The sequence below is a fragment of the Antechinus flavipes genome, chromosome 3 (genome assembly GCF_016432865.1).
Source record: "Antechinus flavipes isolate AdamAnt ecotype Samford, QLD, Australia chromosome 3, AdamAnt_v2, whole genome shotgun sequence".
NCBI lineage: Eukaryota > Metazoa > Chordata > Mammalia > Dasyuromorphia > Dasyuridae > Antechinus > Antechinus flavipes.
In genome coordinates, this window is record NC_067400.1 from 400,003,567 (window position 1) to 400,015,817 (window position 12,251).

Sequence of the window (12,251 nt, forward strand, 5' to 3'; positions counted from 1 at the left end):
CATCACAACATAGCCACTTCTCAAATGCTAAACTATACTTGGAATTTAGTTTAAAGATAAAAGCAAACAAAATATCACAATAACGTGTTATGAAATTACTTATCATGGATTAGTAGTAAACTACTTTCATGGATTAGAATCAGTATTTTTTTCTAAACTGTGAGAAGTTAATTTTCAGTTACCAAAGGAACCTTTTTAAATCCCTTTAAAGGTAATTACACATGCACGCACACATACAACCAAACTTCTAATATGTCAACATGAGAATTTCTCCCGACTTTAAAATTAAGTAGTAATTCACTACTTCACTAATTCACTAATAAGAACTGATAAAACTTTAAAAGTATCTTCTTAAGTTAATCCTGTGAAACAGGTGGTATTAATTTTATTTCCAGCTTAGAGATAAGGAAAGTGAGAGTCAAAGAAGTCAGATGTCTCATTTATGGTCACAAAGCTAGTATCAAATCCAGAAACTGTATTCAAAATTGTTAGCACTAAGTTCAGTGCTCCTACCACTCCACCATCTACCTGCAGTCCTCTTTTACCACTTTCTTACATCTCTTTGATCAATAAATATTCAAATGGGGATTCCATCTCATGGATTTGAATATTTCTTTCAATGCTAACCTATTTATGCCTGCATATTACAGCTCCTGTCCATACCCTACCATAAATTCACAACAGGGGGCTCATGCAATATCTTAGAACCTTTCTCCCTTGCTTTCGGCTAATATTTTGGCATGCCAGGAGGCAAGTACCCAAGAGGATACTTAGGCCTCAATCATTCATCTTTTGTCCTTATCTCATTTTTTTGCTTTATTCTACATTTCCCCAATAACATCATTTGCCATAGATGGAGAGAGGTATTCTATGAAAAAAATCCGTATGATTTTAAATTAAATCCATATGACTAATAAATTGCAATCCAATTTATGTAAGTTTGAAACATCAAAACTATAATTTTATAAGTGTTTCAATGGGTTTGTGGAAAAAACATAACATTAATAACTAGTATGGTCAATCATTTTATAGAAGAGGGCTTTTAAAAACAAAATTTATGTTGTTTGATACCATCATATTATAACATATACATTTTTGTGAAAGGTATTATTAAAAACATTTACCAGTACTTTAATACTTTGAAAATCTAAAAAAAAAAATCTTTACAAAGGGAATTATCTAAGAATAAAATATAAACATTTAATAAGTGACTCATATGTTATAAATTGTGCTACCAAAAAAAGAGGGAAAGATAGGCTCTGACCTCAAAGAACTCACAATTTAATGGATGAGACAATAAGCAAATAAATACGTATAAATAAACTATATATAGGACAATTAGGGTAAAAATTAAGCAAAGGAAGCCATGAGAATTGAGAGGGATGGTGAAAGGCATCTTAGAGATGGAATTTTAATTAGGACTTAAACGAAGTCAGGAAGCCTATTAGGTAGTAAGAAGAGAGAGAAAGAGAGAGAGAGAGAGAGAAAGAGAGAAAGAGAGAGAGAGAGAGAAAGAGAGAGAGAGAGAGAGAGAGAGAGAGAGAGAGAGAGAGAGAGAGAGAGAGAGAGAGAAGAGCATTCCAAGCATGCCTCTCATCAAGAAAAAAATGCTCTATCTGGAAAAATGGAGTGTTTTGTCACGAAACAGCCAGAAAGCCAGTGTCATTGTATAGAAAAGTATATGTCAGTGAAAAGATATAAGAAGATTGAACAGATTAGGGGAGTAGGTTATAAAGGAATGGCAGAGAATTTTGTATTTGATTATTCATGCAATAGGGATTTACAGAATTTTTTTCAATAGCAGCCTGGGATGTGTGATATGATTTGATCTGCCATTTAGGAAAATCACTTTAGTGGCTGGATGGAGAGTGAACTAGAGGGGGAGAAACTTAAAGCTGGCAGATCCACTATCAGATTATTGCAGTAGTTCAGGAATAAGGTAATAAGGGAACTCACCAGAGCAATAACAGTGTCAGAAAAGAGAAGGGAGCATATTTAAGAGACGAAAGGTGAAATTGTCAAATCTTAGCAAAATATTGAATGTGTGGTTGAGTTTGAGAGAGTGATGAATGCAGTATGATTCCTAGATTTCAAGCCTAAAGTACTGAGACAGTGGTGTCACCCTCTACAGAAATAGAGAACATAGAAAGCAAGAGAAGTTAGAAGAATAGAGAAAGGTGAAAATTGGGAAAGAGAAGGTTTACAACAGAAAACAATGAAGTCTGTTTTAGAACTGTTGAATTTTATTTTTTATTTGTATTTATTTTTGCTGAGGTAATTTGGGGTTAAGTGATTTGCACACAGCTAGAAAATGTTAAGTGTCTGAGATCCAGATTTGAACTCAGGTCCTCCTGACTTCAGGACTAATGCCCTATCTACTACACGGCTAGCTGCCCCAAACAGTTGCATTTTAAATACCAGCAAGATAAAAATGTCTGGCCAAAGAAGCAAAGTGTGACCTCTCTCAAAGAAGAGATTAGACTAAATATATAGTGTGGGGATCATATTGATAAGAGTAATTGAAGTAGGGATAATTGAAGGCACAAGAACCGGAGAAATGAATGAATCCATTTTTAAAGTATGTATTAAGCACTTAATTGTGCCAAACACTAAACTAAGTGATAGAGGTACAAATTGAAAATTTAAGACAGTCCCTACTTTTTAGGAGCTCACTCTAAACACGGGGCAAACAACATATAAAAATTCAAAGGGTGTGATGACTGCGTATTTAAAATCAGCTGGAGTCAGGAATTCAGGTTAAGGGAAAAATCTTCAATCTTTATTGAAGTGAAGAGGTGAAAAATTGCGATTGCAATATGGGCAAGAAAGATTGTGATAGCAATATGGGCAGCTGCGACAGGAAGCCAGCTAGCAGAGGGGGGTAGGAGATGAAAGGCCGTTGCAATAGCAATGCGTGCAGCTGTGTCAAGATGCCAGCCAGCAGTCTCTCCTTCCGCTTCCCTTCCCACTCCCTTGCCTCCACCCACCAAAAATGTCATTTCCTATACAACACATCAGGACTTGCACAAAGAGTGGGCGGGGCCATTCTTTCTCCAAGCATATATATTAATAGAGTATGGTCCAATTACTATTTAGCCTCATGTGCTTAGGACCTCTGTGCATCAACTCATTACAAGCCTCAGCCCATTACAAAAGGGTACGATTTAGGGCAGATGGAAAATTCAGAGGTCCTTTTTACATCAATAGGCCAGATGACAGTTCTAGAGATCTGGTGTTTTTCCATCTCATTAGAAAGAATGCAGCTCTATGAACAATCAAGCAGATCATATGGCTTCTGAACATTGCAGTTGGTAACAACAGAAGAGAAATGGTGGAAAAACAGGAGGAAGATATTCCCAGGAGTGACCGGCCTTCCTTAACTAATGGTCACCTCACATATTCAATAGAAAGAGGAAGAGATAATGAAAAAAGAAAAAAAATATCTAAAGCAATCTTGTAGGCATACTACCCTTAAGGAAAGGGGGAAGTTAATGAATACATGAAGGAGATCAAAAAGAAACTATGAAAAAATAACTTTGGAAGACTTATGAACAAGTTAGTGAACAAATATGACTTCTTAGAAGAAAAATAGTAGAAGTAGGTCTACCTCTTAGTAGAAAAGTGTTGAATTATGGGTGTACAATGAGGACTAAGACATTCATTCATTCATGGAAAGTGTGTTGACTTATTTTGTTTGACTAGCTTAATTGATCCTTTCCACTTGGAAGAATGAAGGGTGAGTTAGTGAGGACTGATGAAAATAAAAATAAAAAAAAAGAAATTCAACTAAGAATGGATCATCAGCAAAACATTTAAAATACACATGGAAGGAAAGAGAGACGCGGATATCTAAGGTTTATCTTATCACATTCCTAGTTTCTATTTGGCATCTACAGTAGGGAATGGATTTTCATTTGTAGTATTGACTCTTAATGGAGGCTGGAGTCTCTGAGATCAATGCTTCAGGATCAGATATATACTCTAACCAAAAGTTTTTAGATTTCAAAAGGTCTGCCCACAAAATTATTTTATAATTTGAATATTCTTCATTAACCAAAAGTGTTTTTTTTTCCTTTTACTTAAAGCCAAAATTTGTTCTTTACAAAAGCATGGTAAGCACATTTGTCTTTAAGGTAGTTTTTTTTTTTTTTAACTCCCTTTGTATATTATGGACCATTCAATTTTTAAAAACAATTCAAGTTTGCATGAGTATTAAAGAAATGAAACTAATTCATATTCCTTTATGTTGAGTAGACTACAAAGATTTTCAATTGAATAAAGCATCACTTTCAAATTTTTTCTTGAAATTACATTGCAGTTCATCATCTCCTAATTTAAAATATATTTAACTGATATTCTTTATTCTATATACTAATTGTCTGTTCTTCAATGAATAAGGAAAATGTACATATGCTTTTTGTGTGAATTTTTTCTTTTTTTGTAGGAGAAAATGTATTCTCAAGAAGCAAGTATTTGTCTTAAAATGCATATTTTAACCTTTAGTCCAGCTAAGTTGTCTTCAATATACTACAATGACAAAGACTATATAGATTTCACTTTCAGCCTAACATTTTTAATGCTAAAGATGGCTTTATAATTGGCAAAAAAAATTAATGCAGCTCAGTGCAATGGCAGCTTCCTAAAATGGGGGGAAAATACTTTCTAAGAGAGAACTTATTAAGAAAACTCCACATAAGACCAAAAAAAAATAATTATCTTGTTTCCTACAAAAGTGAAGGAGTATAAATAATCTCAAACATTTTAAAATTTAAAGTTTTTCATTTGCATTGAAATGTGAAATTGACTATGATAAAAGAATGGGAGATTTACTTAATACATAAATGACTCAAACTTATTGTTTCAAACTATGTTGGTCTCATTGCCAAATGACTTTTTAATGACTGCTTTTTTATTGATTGAGGTTATGATTTCCTCAGCTGAAAGCCTTTTACTGGGCCACTGTGGACAAGGATTCAAATAGAAATAAGGACTTCTAAACTATACATAAAAATCCCTGTAAGATGCATACTGACTTAGAAACATGCTAACATTATTTTTAATTAAGTTTTTATTTTGTTTAATATTTCCAAATTAAATTTTAATCTGCTTCTCTGCACTTAAGAATATTGGGAGGTAGGTGGATTCAAGCCAGGTCTTTGAGCACTTCCTGGCTTCCCTCAGAATCAACATCATTTCATCAAGCCTCTGAACCAATTTTGAAGCGACACAACCCAAAAAATATTTTCAGTATAATACAGCAGAAGATATACTGGAAGTCCAGGAAAGGTCTGTCTTATTCAGGTCGTATGGGAGGATGTAGCACAAAGAGGCAGGTAGAGAGTACGCTTGGGTAGGGAATCTAGTTGGAAGTGCTTAGCCAAAATACAGCAGCATTGGCTACTCTGTCCTGGTTCAGAAGTGAGTGGATCAACGGACTAGCTGTAAGACCTCCAATGCAACAACAAATGGCAAATAATGGGTACCTGAACCCCAGCATAATCAGCATTGGCTATGCCCAGCCAACACAAGAAAGAAATCAGCAGCCCCAGCTCCAGAGTAGCATGAAGCCACTGGAGCGTGTAGAAGAAGCTTGGGACAATCTCCCCTTTGCTCTAAGAGAAAAGCTGAACCTTTAATTTGATCAAAAAAAAAAAAAAAAAAAAAAAGCAAAAAGAGCTCTGACCATAGATAGCTTTTATGGAGACAGGGAAGAACAGATCTCAGACTCTGAGTATATTGAAGGCAAAATGTCTCCAGATGAAGCTACAAAGGATGAATAAGTTGGTCTTCATCTCAAAAAATTCTCTGGGAAGAATTAAAAAAAAACTTAAAGGATAGTTGGGGGAAAAATGGGGAAAGGAAATTAGATTTTGTTAGAGTGTTTGAAAAGGAAACATGGGAATTATCTGAAGAAAACTGGAAAAAAAATCATATAAATCCTTAAAAAATAGATTTGATGAAATAAAGAAACCAGCTCATTAAAAACAAAATTTGTGAAATGGAAAAAAAAATCCAATGAACAAAACAACTGATTTAAAAGTATAATTGGCCAAATGCAAAAAGAAATAAGAAAGCTAACTGAAGAAAATAATTCACTAAAAATTAGAATTAAACAAATGAAAGTGAATTGACTCAATGAGACATCAAGAATCAGTCAAACAAAACAAAACAAAAAAATACAAGACAATGTAAAATACTTTATTGGAAATACAACTGACTTGGAAAATAGATCCAGGAGAGACAATCTAAGAATTATTGGACTACTTGGAAGCCATGATGAAAAAAAAAAAGAGTTTACACAACATCTTTCAGGAAATCATCAAGGAAAACTGCCTGACACCCTAGAACCAAAAGGTAAAATACTCATCGAAAGAATTCACCAAATACCTTCTGAAAGAGACCTCAAAATGAAAACTCCAAGGAATATCATAGCTAAATTTCAAAATTATCAGATCAAGGAGAAAATATTGCAAGCAGCTAAAAAGAAACAATTCATATATTGAGTCACAATCATGATTACCCAGGATCTAGCAATTTCTACTTTAAAGAATCAAAGGGCCTAGAATATGATATTCTGCAGGGCAAAGGACCTTGGTTTGCAGCTAAGAATCAACTATCCAGCAAAATTAAGCATTATCTTTTGTGGGAAAGATGGATATTTAATGAAACAGGTGAATTTAATTTTATATCTGATGAAAATACCAGAGCTGAACAGAAAATTTGATCTTCAAATACAGAACTCAAGAGAAGCATTAAAAGGTAAAAAGGAAAAAAAAATTAACTGTTTCTTTTAAAAGTTAAAAAGTTTACAACCCTATATGGGAAGATGACATGATTAATTCTTGAGAATTGTATCTCTGTTATGGGTATACTTAGAGAGTGTAGGTATAATTTTATTTTATTGAGAGGATATAAAAAAGAAATGAAGTAAAAAGAAAGTTGTATTGGAAGAAGAGGAACATGGAGGCAAAATTGGATAAATTACATCTCATGAAGAGCAAAAAAGATCTATTACAATTGAGGGGGAAAAGGAAAGGGGGGTAAGCATTATGTAAACGTTATCATTGGATTAGACTCAAAGAGAGAATATCAGACATATTTAGCTTCACAGAGAAACATCTCTCACTCTATAGGGAAGTGGGGGGGGGGAGGAAAGGGAGAAGCTAATAGAAAGGAGAAGGGGAAAAGAATAAGAAAGGGGAGACTGTAAAAGGTGAGAGCTTTTTGAGGGAGATAGTGGTCAGAAGAAAAATAATGAGGAGGAGGAAAGGAGGAAAAAGAGAAAATTTTAACTTGGAAAAAAAAGATGGTGGGAAATCCAGAGTTATTAATTTTAAGTGTGAATGTGAATAGGATGAATTCTCCAATAAAATATAACAAATAGCAGACTGGATTAAAAGCCAGAATTCCACAATGTGTTGTTTACAAGAAACACATTTAAATCACATACAAATGTGCCAAAATGTTTGTAGCAGCCCTATTTGTAGTGGCTAGAAACTGGAAAATGAATGGATGCCCATCAATTGGAGAATGGCTGGGTAAATTGTGGTATATGAATGTTATGGAATATTATTGTTCTGTAAGAAATGACCAGCAGGATGAATATAGAGAGGACTGGCAAGACTTACATGAACTGATGCTAAGTGAAATGAGCAGAACCAGGAGATCATTATATACTTCGACAACGATATTGTATGAGGACATATTTTGATGGAAGTGGATTTCTTTGACAAAGAGACCTAACTGAGTTTCAATTGATAAATGACGGACAAAAGCAGCTACACCCAAAGAAAGAACACTGGGAAACGAATGTGAACTATCTGCATTTTTGTTTTTCTTCCTGGGTTATTTATACCTTCTGAATCCAAATCTCCCTATGCAACAAGAGAACTGTTCAGTTCTGCAAACATATATTGTATCTAGGATATACTGCAACATATCCAACATATAAAGGACTGCTTGCCATCTAGGGGAGGGGGTGGAGGGAGGGAGGGGAAAAAAATTGGAACAGAAATGAGTGCAAAGGATAATGTTGTAAAAAAAAAATTACCCTGGCATGGATTCTGTCAATATAAAGTAATTATTAAATAAAAATTTTTAAAAAAAAGGAATATATTTTAAAAAGCAAAAAATAAATAAATAAATAAATAAATCACATACAAAGTGAATGTAAAAAGTTGGCCCAGAATTGACAATGCTTTAGCTGAAGAATAAAAAACAGGTAATCTCAGGCCAAGGAAAAACATAAATAGATCTAATTAAAAGAGATAAGAAGGAAGCCACATTTTGCTAAAGGGAACCAAAGATATAAAATCAAAGATTCAGTTCAGGCTGAAATTCTGAATAGGTGCACTTGAATAAGATAGAGCACTTAAGGCTAATTACCTATTGGACAATAACTCTATTAGCATGTTTGGAATTTCTCTTCTCACAGTTAATGCTAGCTCAATGTTTGGGGTTTAAGAGAATTGTAGGTAAGGATTAGGGATGGAGTGAGAAAGGTGAGAGAACTTCACTTGACCTCAGGAGGAGGAGGAGAAAAGTGTGGAGATTCTGAACTTTAGATCTTTGGCAAAACTCCTAGAAGTTTTGTCCATCTCCTGTATTCTTCCCCCTAAAGACCAAGGACTTTTGCTTATTCTGACTCTGGCTGATCCTGAAGCCTCCAGGGAGCTAGCCCGGACTTTACACATAGATATGAAATAATATCAATACTAAACATATATGCACCAAGTGATATAGCAACCAAATTTCTAAAGAAGTTAAGAGAGCTGCAATAAGAATTACACAACAAAACTATATAGTGGGGACTCTCACATTTGCTATATCAGAACTAGATAAATCAAACAAAAAATAAATAGGAAAGAAGGTAAGAAGATAAATAGAATTTTAGAAAAGATAGGTATGATAGATACACTGGAAAAAAATTGAATTGCAACAAAAAGGAACATCCTTTTTTTTTTTTTTGTGGTACATAGGACCTACACAAAAATTGACCACGTTAGAGCATAAAAATCTCAAAATAAATGCAGAAAGGCAGAAATAGTAAATAGATCTTTTTTTTTTCCAGATGGTGATGCAAAAAAAATTGCATATGATAAGAAACCAGAGGAAAATGGACCAAAAAATTAATTTGAAACTAAATAATCTAATCCTAAAGAATGAATGGGAAAAACAATAAATCATAGACAGAACTGATAATTTCCTCCAAGGGAGTAACAATGATGAGACAACATACTAAAATTTATGGAATGTAGCTAAAGCAATTTGTAGGAGAAGTTTATATTTCTAGATGCTTCTTTGCATAAAATAGAGAAAGAGAATATCAATGAATTGGGCATGCAACTAAAAGAGCTAGAAAAAAAAATTTTAAAAACCTTAATTTTTGAAAATTTGAAAATAAAAACCAGTTTTTGAAAATAAAACAGTAAATTAATAAAACTGAAAATTAGAAAACTATTGAACTAATAACCAAAACTAAAGTTGGTTTTATGGGGGAAAAAAACAACAAAATAGATAAAATTTTAGTTAATTTAATTAAAAAAGAAAAGAAGAAAATCAAATTGCTAGTATCACAAATGAAAAGGGTGAATTTCCCACCAGTGAAGATGAAGTAAAGCAAGAATTAGGAGCTATTTTGTTTAACTGTATGCCAATAAATCTGATAATCCAAATGAAATGATTGAATATTTCTAAAAATATAGATTGCCCATATTAACAGAGGAAGAAAGAAATTACTTAAATAGTACCATTTTAGAAAAAAAAATAGAACAAGCTATTAATCAACTTCCTAAGAAAAAACCCCCAGAACCAGATGAATTTACATGTGAATTCTACCAAACATTTAAAGAACAATTAATTCCAACACTAGATAAATTATTTGAATAAATAGGGAAAGAAGAACTCCTATCAAATTCTATTTATGACCCAGATATGGTACTGATACCTAAACTAGTTAGGATGAAAACAGAGAAAGAAAATTATGGATGAATTTTTCTAATTAATATTGATGCAAAAATCTTAAATAAAATATTCCCAAAGAGATTACAGAAAGTCATCGAATACAGGGCTTCTACAATATTAGGAAAACTATTAGCATAATTGACTATATCAATAACCAAACTAACAAAAATCATATGATTATCTCAATAGATACAGAAAAAGCATTTGATAAAATGCAACACCTATTTCTATTAAAAACATTAGAGAGTATAGGAATAAATGTACTTTTCCTTAAAAAGATCAGTATCATCTATTTAAAATCATCAGCAAGCATCATATGTAAAGGGGACAAACTAAAATTATTCCCAATCAAATCAGGGTGAAACAAGGTTGCCCACCATCAATATTACTATTCAATATTGTATTAGAAATATTATCTTTAATAATAATAGAAGAAAAATAAATTAAAGAAATTAGAGCAGGTAATCAGGAAACAATATCATCACTCTTTAGAGATCATATGATGGTATACTTAAAGAATTCCAGAGAATTAGCTGAAAAACTATTAGAAACAATTAGCAACTTTAGCAAAGTTGCAGGATACAAAATAAATCCACATAGAATATCAGCATTTCTATGTTACAAAGTCCAGCAGCAAGAAATACAAAGAGATATTCCATTCAAAATAACTTGATGTTCAGTGCCATACTAAGCAAACTGCAAAAAAAAGAATTTTATAGAATTACAAAAAATAATAACAATTCATCTGAAAGAACAAAAGGTCAGAAATATCAAGGGAATTAATGAAAACAGTACAAAAGATGGTAACTTAGCAGTACCAGACCAAAAAGTATATTATAAAACAGCAGCCATCAGTATCATTTGATACTGGCTAAGAAATAGAATGTTGGAGAAGTGGAATAAATTAGATACACATGGCACAATAATCAAGGCCTTTAATAATCAAGTATTTGATAAACTCCTAAACTCCAGCTTTTGGGATAACAACTACTTTTCACAAAAATTACTGGGAAAACTGGAAAATAATGTCAGCATATACCTATCTCTCACAAATCATATCAAAATAAAGTTGAAATAAGTACATGATTTGGGGATAATGGGTGATATCAGATGCAAATTAGGAAAGCAAGGAATAATTTCCCTATCAGATCTTTGGAGAAGGGAGGAATTTATGACCAAAGAAGAACTAGAGAACATTATGAAAAGCAAAATGGACAACTTTGATTACATTAAATAAAAAAGTTTTAGCACAAACAAGACCAACAGAAACAAGATTAAGTGGCAAGTACAAAGCTGGGAAAAAATTTTTACAGACAACATTTTTGATATAGGTCTCATTTCTGAAATATATAAAGAACTGTATCAAATAAGTCATTTTCCCAGTTGATAAATGGTCAAAGGATATGAACTGACAATTTTCTTTTTCTTTTTTTTATTATACTTTTTATATACAAAACATATGCATGGGTAATTTTTCAGCATTGACCCTTGCAAAAACTTCTGTTTCAACTTTTCCCCTCCTTCCCTCCACCCTCTCCCCTAGGTAGAACAGATAATTTTCAGGTGATGAAATAAAAGATATCTCTGATCATATGAAAAAAATGCTCTAAATCACTATTGATTAGAAAAATGAAAATTAAAACAACTCTGAGGTACCACCTCACACCTCTCAGATTGATTAAAAGGACAGGAAAAGATAATGATAAATGTTGGAAGGAATGTGGGAAAATTGGTATTTATGAATGCATTGTTGGTAGAGTTGTGAAATGATCCAACTATTCTGGAGAACAATCTAGAACTAAGCCCAAAGGACTATAAACTGTGTAGATGCATTTACCTAGCAATGCCACACTACTAGGTCTGTATCCCAGGAAAATCATAAAAGAGGGAAAGAAATAGAATAATTGATCAATGGAATATGTTAGGTTCACAAGATATAATAGTAAATGATTATGGTAATTTAGAGTTTTATAAACCCAAAGACTCCAGCTTCTGGAATAAGAACTCACTATGTCACAAAAATTGCTGAGGAAATTGGAAAATAGTATGGCAAAAAATAGGCATTGTCTGGCACCTAACACCCTGTACCAAGATAATGTCAAAATGACTTCATTATTCAGACATAAAGAATGATATTCTAAGCAAATTAGGAGAACCTCTCAGATCTATGGAAAAGGAAGGAATATAGGAGATCAAAAAAGAACATTATGAAATGCAAAATGGATAATTCTTATTATATTAACTTTAAAAGTTTTAGATAAAAACAATGCACTCAAGATTAGAAGCAA